Source organism: Ochotona curzoniae, unplaced genomic scaffold (assembly GCF_017591425.1).
Source record: "Ochotona curzoniae isolate NIBS_2020 unplaced genomic scaffold, NIBS_Ocur_1.0 contig_2235, whole genome shotgun sequence".
NCBI classification, from domain to species: domain Eukaryota; kingdom Metazoa; phylum Chordata; class Mammalia; order Lagomorpha; family Ochotonidae; genus Ochotona; species Ochotona curzoniae.
Genome location: NW_024465384.1, coordinates 1,486,401 through 1,504,225, shown reverse-complemented (window position 1 = coordinate 1,504,225; position 17,825 = coordinate 1,486,401). Strand labels below are relative to the sequence as shown.

The window sequence follows — 17,825 nt, the reverse complement described above, 5'->3', positions numbered from 1 at the left end:
AAATCCTTTTCTTAAACATAAACTCAGATGGAAGTTTATCAAGGAGATGAACATGAGGCTGCCCAGTCGACCTCATCTGTTCCATCATTCTCCATTTCTCAACCGTACCCTTGAGGTACCTCTTGGGAGCCACTAGAATTTTGGTCAAGGTCATGGTTTCCAAGCCTCGAAGGGTCTCCGGTTGGGTTAAGGAAGTAGTCACAAGCCACCTAGAACTGTGTGGGTTTCTTTTTTCCCCCAAATCTTGAAGTGACATATGAAAAAAAGGGGAAAAAAAAGACAAGATGGTTTACAAAGCACATGCAAGGGGCAGATGCTTGCTTAGCGAGGGGATGCCCCCTCTCATATTGGAGTGCCTGGGTTCGAGTCCTGGCTACACTTAAGATGCCATGTTCCTGCTCTGTGTATTCTGGATACCAGGTTCCTGCTCTGTGTTTTCTGGAAAGCTGCAGTGATGGCTCAAGTAACTGGATTCTTTCCACTCATGTGGGAGACTTGGTATGAATTTCTAGCTTCTGGGCACTCCGGGAGTAAAGCAGCAGAAGGGACCCCTTCCTCAACTTCCCCAACGTGCTCTCCCGGCCCTACGTGCCTCTCAAAGAAACAAAGGCAAAAATACAGCAATCCACCCAGCAGCAGATGGATCCTGACACATGGGGCATCTTGGTGAGCTCAGGATCGGGGCATGGGAAAAGCCAGAAAGTGTGTCTGGGGGTGTGGGGATGGGGGATTAGCAGGTGGAAATTAGAGCTAGAAAGCTCAATGTGCAAATACCCGTTCAACCACTTCTCACAGCTGACAGAGGCAGCTTAGTGCTGGTGGCGCAGAAGCTCTTTTTGTGTTGGTTTGTTTTTGAAGATTTATCTTTCTTTTCTTTGGAATGCAGAATTGCAGGCAGAGGAGAGACAGACAAAGCAAGGGATCTTCCATCCCTCTGATGGTTCACTTTCTGAGTTACCACATAGGTCAGGGCTGGGCAAGGCCAAAGCTAGAAGTTAGGTGCTCCTTCTGGTTCTCCCATGTGGGTGGCAGGGGCCTAAGAACTTGGGCCATCTTCTGCCATTTTACCAGCACCTTAGCAGGAAGCTGGATTGGAAGTGTTGCCACAAGGACTTGAACCAGTGCTCATGTAAGATACTGGTGGGTTAGAGGTGGCTTAACTCACTACACCACCACAGCCGCCCCTGAATCAGAGGCTTAGGAAGCAAGTTTCCTGGTTTCCTACTTAATGATGCGTATGTGTGCTTGTCAGTGTGTATAACAGCAGTTGAGAAGTAGCTCCTTCCAGGGCCACTCTTCTTTGCGTAGCTGTGACTCTATTTGACCCCCCTCGCACTAATCCAAAGCCAAAGCGACTGGCTCAGGATCACACAACTGGGATGGACCCGGGACTCAACTCAAGATGTCGTGCTTCCAATTCCTTTCTGAAAATAATTCTGGCCTTTAGAAATGAGCACATATTCATGGGGTACCATGCGAGGTGGCAGCATATGTATTATCAAATCAGGGTAACGAGCACATTGCATCATGTCAGACACCGATCCATTCCAACCCTTCTTCTGTTCTCCACGTGCTACTACATCACACACACACGCCCACACCCACCCTCAGGCATGTCTCGTCATTGTTTCCCTATTGCTACCCACGTGCTGGAGTTTATTAGATCCTTGCAACCGGTAATTCACACTCCTTCTGGGAAACCCAATTTGGAACTTGATTCTCCTGCTTGATAGCTTTCTCTCTCTGTGTGTTGTAGTGACTTTATTTTATTATTATTTTTTAAAGCTGTTTTGGGTCACTAGCAAAATCAAGCCAAAAAAAAAAAACCACTGAGCTTTTCTTAGATTCATTCCTTACCCTGCCCACACCAGGGCAATGTTTGCTGCGTGATGAACATACGCTGGCACGATTGCAGACCCAAAGTCCATAGTTCACAATAGATTTTTTTTTAAAAAAGTGTTTTCCAGGCTTTCCATTGATTCACTTTGGGCACTCACTCCTCTTTCTCCTCCTCTTCCGGATTTTCAATCTTAGTGTAGTACATTGTATAAGCATTGATTACCTGTGTTTTTGGTTCTTCTTTCTTCCAGGTAGAAATGGGCATGCTTGTGAGGATGATGTTACATCAGGTTGTGGGTACAGGACACACTGCCTGGCTGGCACAGAGGAGAACGCCCTCCTGGGAGGCGAGCACCCTCCGCATGCCGCACCCTCCCCATAGTCTCCTTTGTCTTCCTCTCGCTCAGTCCAGAGCCTCCACTCTGAGCCTTGAGAACCCTGTTTAGAGTTGTTCTCTGCAGGTTCCTTGACCGTAGCTAGACACTTAGCCTAGCTGTTAAAACTCCAAGATGCTCTGCCTGGGTTCAATGCCCAGCCTGGGTCTCTACCCTGCCTTCTTGCTACTACAGACCCTGGGGCCCAATCTCAACAGTTGTAGGCATTCGGTACATTAGCCTGCGGCATGGAAACTTTCTCTTCTCTAGTAGTAGTAGTAGCAGTAATGCAGATATTAATCTATGAAGATTGTTTTTAAAGATTTATTTATTTTATTGGAAAGTCAGATATACAGAGAGGAGGAGAGACAGAGAGGAAGATCTTCTGTCCGATGGTTCACTCCCCAAGTGAGCACAATGGCAGATGCTATGCCGATCCAAAGCCAGGATCCAGGAACTTCTTCCACGTCTCCCACACGGGTACAGGGTCCCAAGGCTTTGGGCCGTCCTCAACTGCTTTCCCAGTCCACAAGCAGGGAGCTGGATGGGAAGTGGAGCTGCTGGGATTAGAACCAGCGCCCATATGGGATCCCGGCGCATTCAAGGCAAGGACTTAAGTCTCTAGACCATGCCGCAGGGCCCTAATCTATGAAGATTTACTATGCTACCAAGAGAAACTTAAATTCTAAGTTTGGAGCTTGGAGGAAGAAGGATGGTGTAAACATGCAATTTTCTAGGTTCCCAAGCCTTTCTGCTCTAGAGGAGAAGGTGAATAAAAAGAGCAGGAAGGGAAAAACAAAAACAAAAACACCATCTCAGTGTGGGAGTGAGCTGCTATGTCACCTGAAAGCCAGCAACCGGCTCATCAGTTCACCAGAGAAGGCCTTGCAGCTCGTGGAGCCGTGGAACATGCAAAGTGCGGCCCTCCATCAGGCATACTTCAACTCCCTCTCCCTTCCCTCTGTTCCCTCTGTTTCCCAATGTTTTCCATATTGAAGCTGGGGGGAAATTGAACAAAGCAGAGTTTCCAAAACTTTTCATTTGGAAATAACCTTATATCAAGCGATTCCAGGCCACATGATCTTGGCAGCTCCTCTGTCAGTTCTGTCCCACTTTTGAGAATCGAACTTGCTAGTCACCCACAGCGTTAAGGACCTGCTTCAGGCCCTTGGAGAAAAGGACGGGCAGCTCCTGCCTCTGCACTTCCCATCGCCCTAAGTTCCTGCCAGTCTGTACCTCATTGCTCCTTCTGAGCCTCTGAGGGACAACCCCATCCCCCCCGCCCCGCCACAGCAGCACGGTGTAAGGCTGGGTCCTCAAACCAAGTCAGATGGCCAGAGGGAGTCTCGCTAGAGAAAACCGGGGTAATTCAAGACAAATGAGCAAGGCACAGTATTGGAAGAGCCATTTCCTGAACAGTATTACAATGTGTTCTGGATTGCTACAAGATTTGTGGTGAGTCATTTCCTATTCTGTTATCTGGGGTTCATTCATCTGCAAGATCAGGATGAAAAAAAAAGTTGTGAAGGAACATGGAGGTATTCACTTTTTAATTCCTGTTAAGAATAGGCGTATTGGTTACTATGGAAACAGACCATATGGAAAGAGAATGGAGAAGACCAAACTCATCCTTAAAACTGCCCAGGAAGAGATAGTGCTTACATTGGGGTTTATGGCCTATTCATCTTTTCCCTCTGTCTTTTAGCTTCTGGACAACCTAACCAGGAAGCAGTTCTGTGCATATGCAAGTCATTTGCAAGGGCCAGTACACAATGAAATGTGGGTCTCCTTTGCTCAAAACTTGAGAATTTCAAGATGGGAACAGTAGATCAGGAAACCAAGTATGGAGCCACATGTGACTACACAGCTCTGGACCTACAGAGCTGGCTCCTGTCATTCCCCTGTCCAACTAACAGTCAGATCATCATATTAGTATTTTCTGCATCTGAAGTGTTCCAATTAATTAATTCATGAGAGACAGAGCCCGCATTGCTGGTTCACTCCCCCTTGTCTACAATGATTAAAGCTAGAAGCTGGAAATTCAATTCAGGTCTTCCATGTCGGTGGCTGAAACTCAACCATTTGACCCATTACTGCTGGTTTCCAGGGTCTACCTTAGCAAGAAGATGTGATTGAACTCAAACACTCAGAATTTGAACTCAAACACTTTGACATAGGGTGTGGCCATCCTAAGTGGGCGCTAAGAGGATTTCATTGGAGAGGACTCTTAACGAAACTGTTAAATGCATGTTGACAGTAGGATTGCTGGACTCTCTACCAAGTACATAACTGACAATGTCATGATACACTTAAGTGGAAGAATGATGTACTTGTGACTGTTGCTGAAGGACTATACTATTGTTATAATACACAGGAAGGGCCCCGGTGTGGTAGCCTAGTGGCTTGCACGCACCAGGATTCCATTTGGGCACAGGTTCATATCCTGGCAGTTCTACTTCCCATCCAGTCCCTGCTTGTAGCCTGGGAAAGCAGTGGAAGATGGCCCAAAGCCTTGGGACCCTGCACCCACGTGGGAGACCTGGAAGAGGATCTGGGCTCCTGGCTTCAAATTGGCTCAGCTCTGGCTGTTGTAGCCGCTTGGAGAGTGAATCAACAGACAGAAGATCTTTCTCTCTGTCTCTCCTCCTCTCTGTATACTTGACGTTTGAATTTAAAAAATAAATAAATGCAAACCTAATAGTAATAATAATACAGAGGAAACAGTGTGGGGGAGGGGGAGATAAGGTGGGCAGAAGGGAAAATCCCTAAGCCTACAGAACTGTATCATGAAAAATAAATTTTTTTTTAAAATAATTCTTTCTTCATCCCCCATGTTTTGCAGTTGAATTGCCTGGGGATCAGAGAATGTAAGTAGCTTACCTGAGTTGGTAGCTGGGAAGTAGCTATTTATACCTTTGTTTTTCCAACTTCAAGTCCAGATAGGTTCCATTTACAGCAGATTCGCTCTCCTACGAACTTTTCTGAACCTATGAATTTTGTAAAAAATGAAACTGAAATTACACTAGAGAACGATACTTCAAAATGTTCGTGGAAATGGAATGAAAACGTTTGTTCTCATAAAAGAAAGAAGTTTAAAGTCTATACTGTTTTTTTCATGACATTCATTTCCATGAGCTTCTTTAAAATTTCTTTTTTATTCGAGAGATCTAGTTCTTATTTATTTATTTAGTGTTATTTAGAAGATGTACAGAAAGAGAAGCAGAGACAAAGACAGAAAGCTCTGCTGTCTGTTGCCTCACTCCCCACGTGACCCCAACAGCCAGAGCTGGGTTGTTCTGAAGTTAGCAGCCTGGGGCTTCCTCCAAGGCCTCTCACTTGGTTGCAGGGGCCCAAGGATTTGGATCACGTCCTCCTGCTTTTCTAGACACATTAGCAGGGAGCTGGATCAGCAGTGGGGCAGTGAGGACCTGAGCCTGTTGGTGTCGCAGGTGGAGGCTTGACATGTTATGCCACAGCACCGGCTCCTCTGTGAATTTTTTTTTTTTTAATGGTCTCATAGTAGAAAAATCTTACACTGCATTCTTTTTCATTTTATATCATGAGGTTTGTCTTCCCCTCCAGACGTCATCATTAAAAAACAGGAGCCCAACAGCTGCTGTAGTGATAAACATGGAGAAGGGTTTCCTTGTGAGGTTCTATTCCACACAAAACCTTAGCAAGCTGAGCAGAACTTATGGCCGGGAGTGGGGGGGGGGGGTTTGAACTGTCACCCACACCCGACACGTGGTGTGTTCTCACCTGCTCTGAGTCATCTCCTCATCACGGCCTTGCCTCTGCACAGCCCCAACAGTTTGGGAGGTTTTTGTCAAGCTTTACTTTTGGTTCTGGGACTCACTTGGCAACACCACCGTTTTCCTTCCTCACTGCGTTCTCTCCCTCTTCCTTCGGCACCCCTACCTTTTTCTCTGCGTTTCTCTCTCAGGGCATTTGGCCACTTCCTCCCCCACAACCTGGGGAAAGCCTGCAGTTTTCTAGCACTTTCAGGTTGACTCTGAAAACCTTACCAAGTGGGAAAGACCCTTGCTTTTCCGCCTTTGCTTTCTGTGCCCACTTGAGTGAATGTCTCCATGCTTCAGAAATGTCACAATGGGGTCTGTTTTGGGTTTTGAGTTTTCGTTATGACTTTCTTAGAATTACTATTTTATAAAATCATCATAAAATATTTGGAGAGCAGAGAAAGAAAAAAAAAATGCACCAATAATTTCACGTTCCTTCCACAACCTTGCCCTGGGGTTTGTTTCCATCAGAAGAATTTTGCCACTCCACTACTTCTGTAATCACCACCGTATTTTTGCGCTTTGAAATCGTCTTTTAAACTGATGGTCCCTTTGCAAGACAGTAATGCTGATTCATGAGCACAGGGCACTATTGAGTGCCCAGCCATGTTTGCCAGAGTGACCACAAATCCAGTTCCCCCAGAAGGACTGGCTTCCTTGTTTTACACAACCCTGTTGCCCACTTGGTCAAAGGCAGGCTTTAGGAAGAAGGGGTTCAGACAGGTTCAACTTTGGGTCACCAACACAACTTGGGCTAGATCTGGCCGTTCAAATGTTCCACACAATTTAAGCAAACTCTGAATATACTGCACGAAAGGCATTACTTAGGGATATAGAAGGAATGCATAAAGTACCTTGATGTCTGTGGTAGAAGTCTTTGTAGCTTGATTCAATATTGCTAAGCTTTAGACAGACAGGTGCGTAGTCATGACACAGGAATACAGTTACGGAGGTAAGCGGCCTGTGTGGTGGTACCATGGGCTGATCCTCTGCCTGTGGTGTTGGCAACCTATATGGGCACTGGTTTGAGGCCCAGCTGCTCCACTATGATCCAACTCCCTTCCTATGGCCTAGGAAAACAGTGGGAGATAGCTCAACTTCTTGGGCTCCTGCACCCATGTGGGAAGACCCAGAAGATTCTCCTGGCTCCTGGCTTTGGATCAGCTCAACTTTGGCTATTGTGGACATTTAGGGGCTGAGTCAATGGATGGACGATCTCTCTCAGTCTCTCCATCTGTGACTGTACCTTTCAAATAAAAAGAATACGTTTATTTTTTTAAAGAGATAGAAACTACTTGAGTGGTAGTTGTGGGTGACGCATTTGTGGAAGACACACTAGAGTCACCTGGAGATGACCAAATACGTAATACATGAAGCATTACATTTAGATTGTATGAATATAAAGAAATATTGCAAATCCACAGAAAAGGGATGCACAACACAGCAGAGAAACGTGTAAAGAAGCCAAACAAGTAATTCACAAAGAAACTGAACAGTCAAATGTGAGAAAATGCTCAAATTCACTAGTAATCATGCACATACACGTTAACATTAAGGTGTTATTTCATGTCCAAACATCTGGCTAAACATAAAGGCTCTGAGGACCAAGATTGTGACATAGCTGATGAAGCCACCACCTACGAGGCTCGCATCCTATGTGATGCCTGTTCGAGTCCCAGATGCTCTACTTCCAATCCAGCTCCCTGCTAATGGCCTAGGAAAATCACTAGAAGATGGCCCACATGTTTGGGCCCCTGCACTCATGTGGTAAACCGGGAGGAGCCTGCTGGTTTTGTCTGGCTCCGTGTTGGCTATTGGGATCGTCCAGAGAGTGAACCAGTGGATGGGAAAATCTCTCTTCTCCATTTTTCCCTCTCTCTGTATAACTCTTTCAAGTAACAAATAAATCTTTTAAAAAAGGAAAGAAAAAAATGAAGTCTGTGACAATAGCAAGCATTGCTTAAAGGTGTAGGAAGATGAGAATTTTCATGCGAATCCAGCAAAAGTGTGGATTAAAGATTCCGTTTTGGCGAATCATCTGCTAATTATGTGAAAGAGTTGCAAATGTCCACAGTCTAAGACCCTGGAGTCCACTTCTAGTTTGCATTTCAAAAGGAATCTCAACTGAGATTCTTCTTCTGAACCTTACAGCACATAAAACTATTAGAATGACTATTTTCTCACGCGTCCCAAGGATGGTACATAACTGGCAGTATTCTAGAAAGCAGTGGATTCTTCTAGGGAGAAGTTACTCTGTTATAACGGTTGCATTGTGATTATTTGTGCTGCTAACGTCCATTGAGAAAGACTGCCAAGAAATCTCCCGAGTATGTTTATAATGTCGTGCTACTAGTAATTAAAAAAATGGGAAAAAGTCTCTTTGTTTATAAAATGGAAAAATAGATCATACCATTGAATTTTATACAGCAGTTTAAATAAATGCACCAAATTTATACAATTCAACATAGAGAAATTTTTAAAAAAAGATTTATTTATTTTTCTTGGAAAGTAAGATTTATAGACAGAAAAGGAGAGACAGAGAGAAAGATCTTCTGTCTGCTGGCTCATTCCCCAAGTGGCTACAATGACTGCTGCTGAGCTGATTTGAAGCCAGGAGCCAAGAGCTTCCTCTGGGTCTCCCATGTGGGTACAGGATTCCAAGACCTTGGGCCATCTGCAACTGCTTTCTCAGGCCACAAGCAGGGGGCTGGATATGAAATGGAGCATTTGGGACATGAACTCGTGCCCATATGGGATCCTGGTGCATGCAAGAAAATCTCAATTAGACATTGAGAATGAGTTCAAGGATGGACATTTGGCGTGGCGATGAGGATCCTAGCAGACATGCTTGTGCCGTCTGTTGGAGTGCTTAGGTCTGAGCTCTGGCTCCAGTCCCAAGTCCAGCTTCCTCTTAATGTGCATAAGCAGCAGGCAGTGGCTGGAGTAATTGGGGCCTGGTCACCTACGTGGGAGACTCCAGTGAGTACCCGACTGCTTGCTCCAGCCTGGCTTGCCCAGGTTATGGTGGGCATTTGGGGTGCAACTTAATGATATCTCTGTCTGTTCCTCTCTGTCTCTGTTTCTCTCTCCATTTCAAATAAAAACAAACAAATGAAGATTTTAAAATGTTAATGCACTAGGAAAGTATGACTGCATTAATAAATATTTAATATACTACAGAAACTAATGTTATAAGGGAGGATAATTCAAAAATTTTGTGGAAATTTTTTTTTTTCTGTTCCTAAGGTTATCCTTTTAAAAGATAGATTTATGGGCCTGGTGTGGTGGCCTCACGGCTTAAGTCCTTGTCTTGAACATGCCAGGATCCCATATGGGTGCGGGTTCTAATCCTGGCAGCCCTGCTTCCCTTCCAGCTCACTGCCTGTGGCCCAGGAAAGCAGTCGAAGACGGCTCAAAGCTTTAGGACCCTGCACCCGCGTGGGAGACCCGGAAGAGGCTCCTGGCTTCGGATCGGCATAGCATTGGCCATTGCGCTCAGTTGGGGAGTGAATCATTGGACGGAAGATCTTCCTCTCTGTCTCTCCTCTCTGTACATCCGCCTTTCCAATAAAAATAAATAAATAAATAAATAAATCTTAAAAAAAAAAATGGGCTGAGCTAAACCAGGATCCTTGTTTCCCACATGAATGGCAGAGGCCCAATAGTTGGGCCATCCTTTGCTGCCTTCCCAAGCACATTAGCAGGAAGCCAGGTTAGAAGCAGTGCAGCTAAGTCACAATGCAGCTCTCTGCTATGGGGTGCTGCACTAGACAGGAGCAGTCCAGCTTGCTGCACCACAATGCCAGCCCTGAAAATGGATCTGTTAAAAATTTGTCTTGGTTGGAAAAAAAAAATTAGATATGTATATACAGGGGTTTAAAAAAAAGTTTATGGAAAACACACGTTGTAACTGTGCAGGAGTTGATCTCACATTTGAAAAAGTGCACCAAAAGAAGCTTTTCATTCCATTTTCTGTACATATTTGTAAGTGCCCTTTGTACTCAAATATGGCGTTCGTGATAAAGACATAAAATAGGATACTGATTTGCATTCCTCATGTGACAGTGGCTGCCAGTGGGGAGGGAGGCTGCTCCGGGCCTGTGGGCCTGGGTTACTCATTGAGTCTGCTTAAGAGTCTCGCGATTTTTCTCGCAGGCCCATAGTGGGATTCTATTTCTTCATGTTCTTTGAAGCCAGATGTGACCATATGACTTAGGTCAGCCAAATTATACATATATATATATACATATATATATATATGAAAGTGTTACTTCCAGGAGAAGATGTGAGTTCCAGATGTTGAGCTTCCTGTGTTCTGAGTCCTTTTACTACAGGGATTGTTGATGCTGCAGATTATTCCATGCTTCTGTCTGCTTCAGCAGCAGGTCCTGGGACCAGGGCAATGTGCCATGGACTTGACAAAGGACACGTGGGGAGCTGGAGACGGTGACTGAGACATAGATCCTTGAATGTTTCTCATTGTCATAAAAGCGAGCCCACTGAATGGACTTCCCCTTTAGCACTTCCGGTCACTTTTAAAGCTGATAGATTATATGACTAAGTGTTCGTATTTGTTAACTAAGTGTTCATAGTTTTTGAATTGATATTATATTCCCCCTTATCCTCCTTGAAAATAAAATAAAAAAAAATTAAGTTCTCTGGAGTGATTTTTTTTTACATGTAATGTAAAAGGCATGTGTGTTTTGAAAAACCTCCTCAGATGAATCTGATATTCTTCCCTCGCTCCTTGATCTAAAAGGCAATTTCTTCATTTCAAAGAAGGGGAAACCAAGACATAGAAATACCCAACATCTCGCAGTTCATCAAAATTGGTATAATGTTACAGTCACAGATCTCGCTGTAATATTTTTCACTTTAATCCACCCCTGTTCTTAAAAAAAAAGTCTTTGAAGATTTTCTGCATTGGCTGTAAAACCATACCTAGGATATATGTTGTCCATTATATTGTGCATAGGCCCTAAAACAAGGTCTTGTGTGGAAGAAAGACAAAAAAAAAAAAAAAAGAATTCAGTTCCAGAAAACTCTTTTTCTCCTGTGAGTAAGTGATAGGTATCCATATTTCTTTATAATTTGTTCCCCTTTTTGCTGTGGTTACCAGGAAGCTCAGAGATAAACACATATCCAATATGTGTGTAGCTTTCCTGGTTTGCTTTCTCACTCTTTTTCTTTCTTTTTTTTTTTTTTTTTAAGTTTATTTATTTATTTATTTATTTTTATTATTGGAAAGTCAGATATACAGAGAGGAGAGACAGAGAAGAAGATCTTCCGTCTGATGATTCACTCCCCAAGTGAGCGCAACAGTTGATGGTATGCCGATCCAAAGCCAGGAGCCTCTTCTGGGTCTCCCGCGCGGGTGCAGGGTCCTAAAGCTTTGGGCCGTCCTCGACTGCTTTCCCAGGGCACAAGCAGGGAGCTGGATGGGAAGCGGGGATGCCGGGATTAGAACCGGCGCCCCTATGGGATCCCAGGCGTGCAAGGCGAGGACCTTAGCCACTTGTGCCACCACGCCGGGCCCTCTCACTCTTTTTCTTAAAAAAGATTTAGTTTATTTATTTGAATGGCAATTAGAGAAAGAGAGAGATAAAGTCTTCTTCCATCCACTGGCTCACTACCCAAATGGCCACAATAACCAGGAGTTTCACATGGGTCTCCCGCAGGAATGCAGGGGCTCAGGCACTGGTGGGCACCCTCCACTGCTTTCCCAGGCCACAAGCAGCAAGCTCTATTGGAAATGGAGCAGCTGGGACCCAAGGCGGCACACATATGGGATATGGGCATTGAAGATGGCAGCTCAGCCTGGTGCACCACAACATCCAACTCTACGCTTTCTCTTATTCTACCTAATTCTGATACTAGCTTTCTGACGTGTGTCCTTGGTTTTAGAACATTTATCCTTTTTTAAATATTTTATTTATTTTTATTGCAAAGGCAGATTCACAGAGAGGAGGAGAGACAGAAAGATCTTCCATCTGCTGGTTCATTTACCAAGTGGCTGCCACAGCCAGAGCCAGAGCTGATCCTAAACCAGGCGCCAAGAGCCTTCTCCAGGTCTCCCATGTGGGTACAGAGTTTCTAGGCTTTGGGCCGTCCTCCACTCCTTTCCCAGGCCATGAGCAGGGAGCTGGATGGGAAGTGCGGCAGCCAGGACATGAACTGGCATCCATAGGGGATTCTGGTGGATGTAAGGCGAGGATGTTGCCATTAGGCTATCGTGCTGGGTCCTCTTCTCTCTTCTTAGAAAGAAGAAGCCATAAGACAACGACCAGTTGGATTTGCTTTATTATTATTATTTTTTTTTTTATTTTTCTTATTGGAAAGGCAGATCTACAGAGAGGAGAGAAAGAGAAAATGATCTTCTGTCCACTGATTCACACCCAAAGTGACTGCAAATACCAGAGCTGATCTGATTCAAGGCCAGAAGCCTTGAGATTCTTCCAGGTCTCCCAAGCTGGTGCAGGGTCCTAAGGCCTTGGTTGTATTTAACTGCTTTCCCTGGCCACAAGCAAGGAACTGGAAGGAACCAGCATCCATTTGGGATCCCGGCGAGTTCAAGGCGAGGATTTAGTGAGTAAGCTATTGCGCTGGGCTTCTGAGTTTGCTTTCTAAAATATGTATTTTGAGAATATACTAATCATTAAAATTTTAATTATTTATTCATTTATTTTATCTTAAAGACAGGGAGAAAGAGACCCCATCCACTTGTTCACTCTCCAAATGCCCACAATGGGCAGGCTGAGGCGTGGCAGGAGCCCAGCTCACTGCACCACCACCAGCCTGCACATGCATGGGAGACCCAGAGGAGATTCCTGGCTCCTGGCTTCAGATCAGCTCAGCTCGGGCCACTGCAGCCACTTGGGAAGTGAATCATCTGTTGGAAGATCTTTCTGTCTCTCCTCCTCTGTGTAGATCTGCCTTTCCAATAAAAATAATCTTTTTTTTTTTTTTAAATGGGGATGTGGCCTAGCATTGTAGGTCAAGCCACTACGTGTGATGCTGGCATCGCATGTGGGTGCTGGCTTGGGTCCCAGATGCTCCACTTCCCTTTCAATTCCTCATTAATGCACTCAGGAAAACAGCAGAGGATGGCTCAGGTCCTTTGGGCTCTTGCACCTGCACAGGTGACCTGGATGGAGTTCTGGGTGTCTTGGCTGTTTATTTGCAGGCATTTGGGGAGTAGATCAGCGAATCTTTATTTTAAAATGAAGATGATCCTCCAAAGCCAGAAGTTTTTGTGTGTGTGTGTTCATAATGTATCACCCCAAACCTAAAGGAGCAAAGATAAGGATTGTGGAGTCAATACATTGATGAGGAAGGGCGAAGCCTAATTTTTTTAAGAGAAGAGTCCTTATTTGAAGAGTTTGAGGGCCGGCCTTGGGGGCGTGGAAAAGGCAGTGCCTATGGCAGAAGGAAACGCCAAATCTAACGGCTCGGATGGGAGAGATAAGTGAGATGCTGGGAAGAGGTCTGCCCCCAGTGTGGTTGGCAGGGGAGGTAATTCCTCTCTCCTGGGTCTCAGCCTGATCCAGCCCTACTCTCTAGAGAAGGAAATTGCTCAGAGAGAGAGGAATAGACTCTCAGTTGCAGCATAAATGAGATTAAAGTGGGTTGGAGTGGGAGGAAGACTGGCGAAGACTGGTGAGCCATCTTGAAACCTGAGTGAAGGAATTTCCCTGGCCTGAAACGGGGTAGTTGGTTTTTACCGTTAAAATCCCTTTGGTTTTTTTTTTTTTGTTTTTTTTTTTTTTTACCATTAAAGTTCCAAGCCTCTATTCCTCTTTGTCAATGTCAGTGTTGGCTTGCTTGTCAGGGGCTGCCAACGCATCGGGGTGGTGGGGGTGCTGAGCTTAGAACATACTCTGTTATATATGTCCAACATTAGCAGGGCTGCGAGGGGACTTCTGAGTTTATTTTCAGCAAAGTGCCCAAGTTCGATTTCCAACGTCTGATTCTTGCTTCGCACCCATGCAGGTCCCGGGAGGTAAGGGTGACGGCATAAATCAGCAGGTGCTGCCACCCACCCACGGCGTGGGGAGACCCGGATGGTGTTACTGGCTCTCAGCTTCAACCCCAGCCCAGCCCCAACTGCTGTTGTAGATGTTTGGGGAATGAAATAATTGAGAGTCTCTTATCCCTATCTCTGTGTCTTTTTATCTTCGTTTCTTTGCCTCTCATATAAATTAATGAAAAATGAAGAAAAAAATGTTAATGGTTGTTGAGGGTCTTTTGTATGCTAGGTATTTTCCAGTTTACTATCTTTCTAAAAAAAAAAAAAGCATTTATGGGGCCCGGCACAGTAGCCTAGTGGCTAAGGTCCTCGCCTCGGACACACCGGGATCCCATATGGGTACCGGTTCATGTCCCAGCTGCCCTGCTTCCCTTCCAGCTTCCTGCCTGGGACTCGGGAAAGGAGAGGAGGACAGCCCAAAGCCTTGAGAGCCTGCACCTGCGTGGGAGATCTGGAAGAGGCTCCTGGCTCTGGTTTCACATTGGTTCAGCTCCAGCCATTGCGGCCACTTGGAGAGCGAATCAGTGGACACATCTTCCTCTCTGTCTCTCCTTTCTATATCTGACTTTCCAAAAAAATACAATAAACCTTTAAAAATGCATTTATGGGACCTGCACCATGGCATAGTAGGCTAGGCCACCACTTGCAGCACTGGCATCCCGCATCCCACTGGTCCGTGTTCCGGCTCCTCCACCTCTGCTGGAGCTCTCTGCAATAACTTGAGGAAACAGTGGAGGATGGCCCAAGTCCTTGGGCCGTTGCACTCCTCTGGAAGATCTGCAAAGAACTGGCTCCTGCCGTCAGAAGGGCTCAGCTCTGGCCACTGCCGCCATTTGGGGAGTGGACTAGTAGATGGAAGATTCCTCTGTCTTCTTCACTCTGCAGCTCTTTGTTTCAAATAAAAACAAAATAATTGCTTTAAAAAATTTTCATCTTCTCTGTACCATTCTAATTTTTTTTTTTTAAGTATATGTGTTGCCGAAGTGAGCACTAAAATAACTGTTTTAAAAAATGCACATGTTGGGGGCCGGCATGATAGCCTAGTGGCAAAAGACCTCACCTTGCAAATGCCAGGATCCCATACAGGCACCAGTTCTAATCCTGGCTACTCCACTTCCCATCCAGCTCCCTGCCTGTGGCCTGGGAAAGCAATCAAGGATGGCCCAAAGCCTTGGGACCCTGCACCTGCGTGGGAGGCCCTGAAGAGGCTCCTGGCTTCGGATTGGCTCAGCTCCAGCCTGTGAAGTTGCTCGGGGAGTGAATCAGTGGACGGACGATCTTCTTTTCTATCTCTCCTCTTTGACTTTCCAATAAAAATTTTAAAAATCTTTTTAAAAAGTACATATTTATTTTTAGGTGCCAGCAGTGTGTTATAGCAAGAGCTCTGCTTCCACAACTGGCATCCAGTTCAAGTCCTAATAATCCACTTCTGACCCACTTCTCTGCTGATGGCCTGGGAGAGCAACAGAGGATGGCCCAAGTCCTTGGACACCTGTAGCTATGTGGGACACCAGGAAAAAGCTCCTGGGTCTCAACTTCAGACCATCCTGGCTCTGGCCATCGTGACCATTCGGGGATTGCAGCAGCAGAGGGACGACCTCTCTCTCTCTCCCTTTCTCTCTCTAATGCTTTCAAGTAAAATAAACACATCTAAAGAAAAAAATAAGTTCCTGGAAAAAAAAAATGGAGATAAAAGATACTTATCTTTGGTGAGGAAAGTTTTGAAATCCATGCATAGTTTCTTCAGTATGCATTTTCCATAAACTCCTTGAGGACTCTCGTAGCACACACAAGTGAGATTCCTCGGATTCTCCAGCCCTAATTCTTTTCATACCAAGGCCCAATAAAGCAGGCCACCTGCAGGCCATTGGTCCCTAAAAGGGTGACATGAATTGGAATCCTAAGAAGGATCCCCAGACATAAGCACTCCACAGAATCTCCTGTTGGACTTGGAAATGTGTTGTCATTATTGTCGTTTATTTGTGAGAGAGAAAGAGAGGGAGTTATTTTTCACTGGTTCACATCCCAGATGCCTTCAGTAACCAGGACTAGGCCACACTGACTCCAGGAGCCAGCAGCTCAGTACAGTTTCCAGCACAGGGGACAGGGACCCACCTGCTTGCTCCCTCCTTGGGTCTACACTGGCAGGAAGCTGGAAGCAGGAATGGCACCAGCCAACAGTTCTAGTCACTTTAGCATTGGTGGAGGGTGTGTGTGTGGGGGTGTTCAGCAGGCAGAAAGGCTCCCCCCCAAAAAAAATTTCTGTTTCTTCTTCCTGTATTGGGAGGGAGAAGCAACACTCGGCCTCCCAAGCGCCTCCGTAACCAGGGATGGGGAAGTGCAGGGCTTTTAAATGGCAGATTGCTAGACACCACTCCCAGAGTTTCTGGTCTGCAGCTCTGGAGTGGGGTGACACTGGGACAAAGGCAATTCTGCTATTTTCAGTCCATCTAGACCCAGAGCTTGGCCTCCAAGTGGGCTATCCCCACTAAAGGAAAGATGTTCCCCAGCAAGCCTCTACAGACGGAATCAGAGAGTGTGGGTGCGCTGCTTCGGGTTTGAGAGCATCTCAGAGCGCCCCTTAGACACGGCTTCTCAGGGTCGGCCTTGTGGCATAGCGAGTAAAGCCTCTGCCTCCGATGCCAAAAATTCACACACGGGCACAGGTTTGAGTCCTGGCTGCTCCACTTCTGATCCAGTTCCCTGCTAATGTGCCTGGGAAAAGCAGCAGAAGAGGACCCAAATGCCTGGGCCCCTGCCACCCATGTGGGAGACCTGGATGAAGTTCCTGGCTCCTGATTTTGGCCTGGTCCAAACGATCATGTGAATCAACCAGTAGACAGATCTCCCCACTCTTTCTGCAACTCTTTGAAATAAATAAGTGGGAAAAAAAAAGACTTCTCCATGTTCTTAGAATTGATACCTAGAGTTTTTGTTTTTGTTTGTTTGTTTTTTGATTCCCAGTTCCATTGCAAGATTCCACTCAAAAGAAGCATTTTCATTCTCTCCCGGGGACAGTTAACAATTGCTCCTCAATATCCTCAGATTCCGTAGTTCCGTTCCTGGGCATGTGCGTGCTCTTTCATTTTATGCACAACTCTCACGTCAGCGCTCGCAGACATGTCATTCGGCATCGGGCACAGAGAAGCAAAGAGCTGCAGTCCTCTGGCGGGCGATGCCCAGCGATGCCCAGCGATGCCCCCGGGCTGGGGCCGTCTGTGTCAGGTCTCCCACTGTAGACTGGCGTCCTTGGTGGGAGCAGCACGTTTGCTGCTGCGGTTCCTTCTGGCTGTGTGTTTTCCATTGGCAAATTGCCTGGCCCTAAAGCGTGGTGCTGCAGAAACAGGGCATGCCTCCTGGAGAAGAGACAGGTGGCAAATAAACCACGTTCGTTCGGGCGAGAGCTATGTAGCTGTTGACTCTAAATTCCGTGTCAGCGAATCAACACCACAGAAGGTGTCTTTGTACAGAAACAACATGATTAGTTGATGAAAATAAGGTAACTTGGGCCCAGCGCAGTAGCATAGCGGCTGAAGTCCTCGCCTTGAATGCGTCAGGATCCCATATGGGCACTGGTTCTAATCCCGGCAGCTCCACTTCCCATCCAGCTCCCTGCTTGTGGCCTGGGAAAGTAGTTGAGGACGGCCCAAAGCCTTGGGATCCTGCACCCATGTGGGAGCCCTGGAGGAAGTTCCTGGCTCCTGGCTTTGGATCAGCACAGCACCAGCTGTTGGGGTCACTTGGGGAGTGAATCATCTGACAGAAGATATTTCTGTCTCTCCTCTCTAT

The 17,825-nt window shown here is 45.9% G+C and overlaps 1 long non-coding RNA gene across 1 annotated transcript in view; it reads right to left on the bottom strand.

The window, feature by feature from the left end:
- The window catches only part of LOC121151063, a 63,378-nt gene that overhangs the window by 12,082 nt on the left and 33,471 nt on the right, over window positions 1-17,825 (bottom strand). The window contains exon 3 of the long non-coding RNA XR_005883116.1: window positions 5,094-5,200. This is a non-coding gene — a long non-coding RNA (uncharacterized LOC121151063). The remainder of the gene's footprint in view (window positions 1-5,093; window positions 5,201-17,825) is intronic.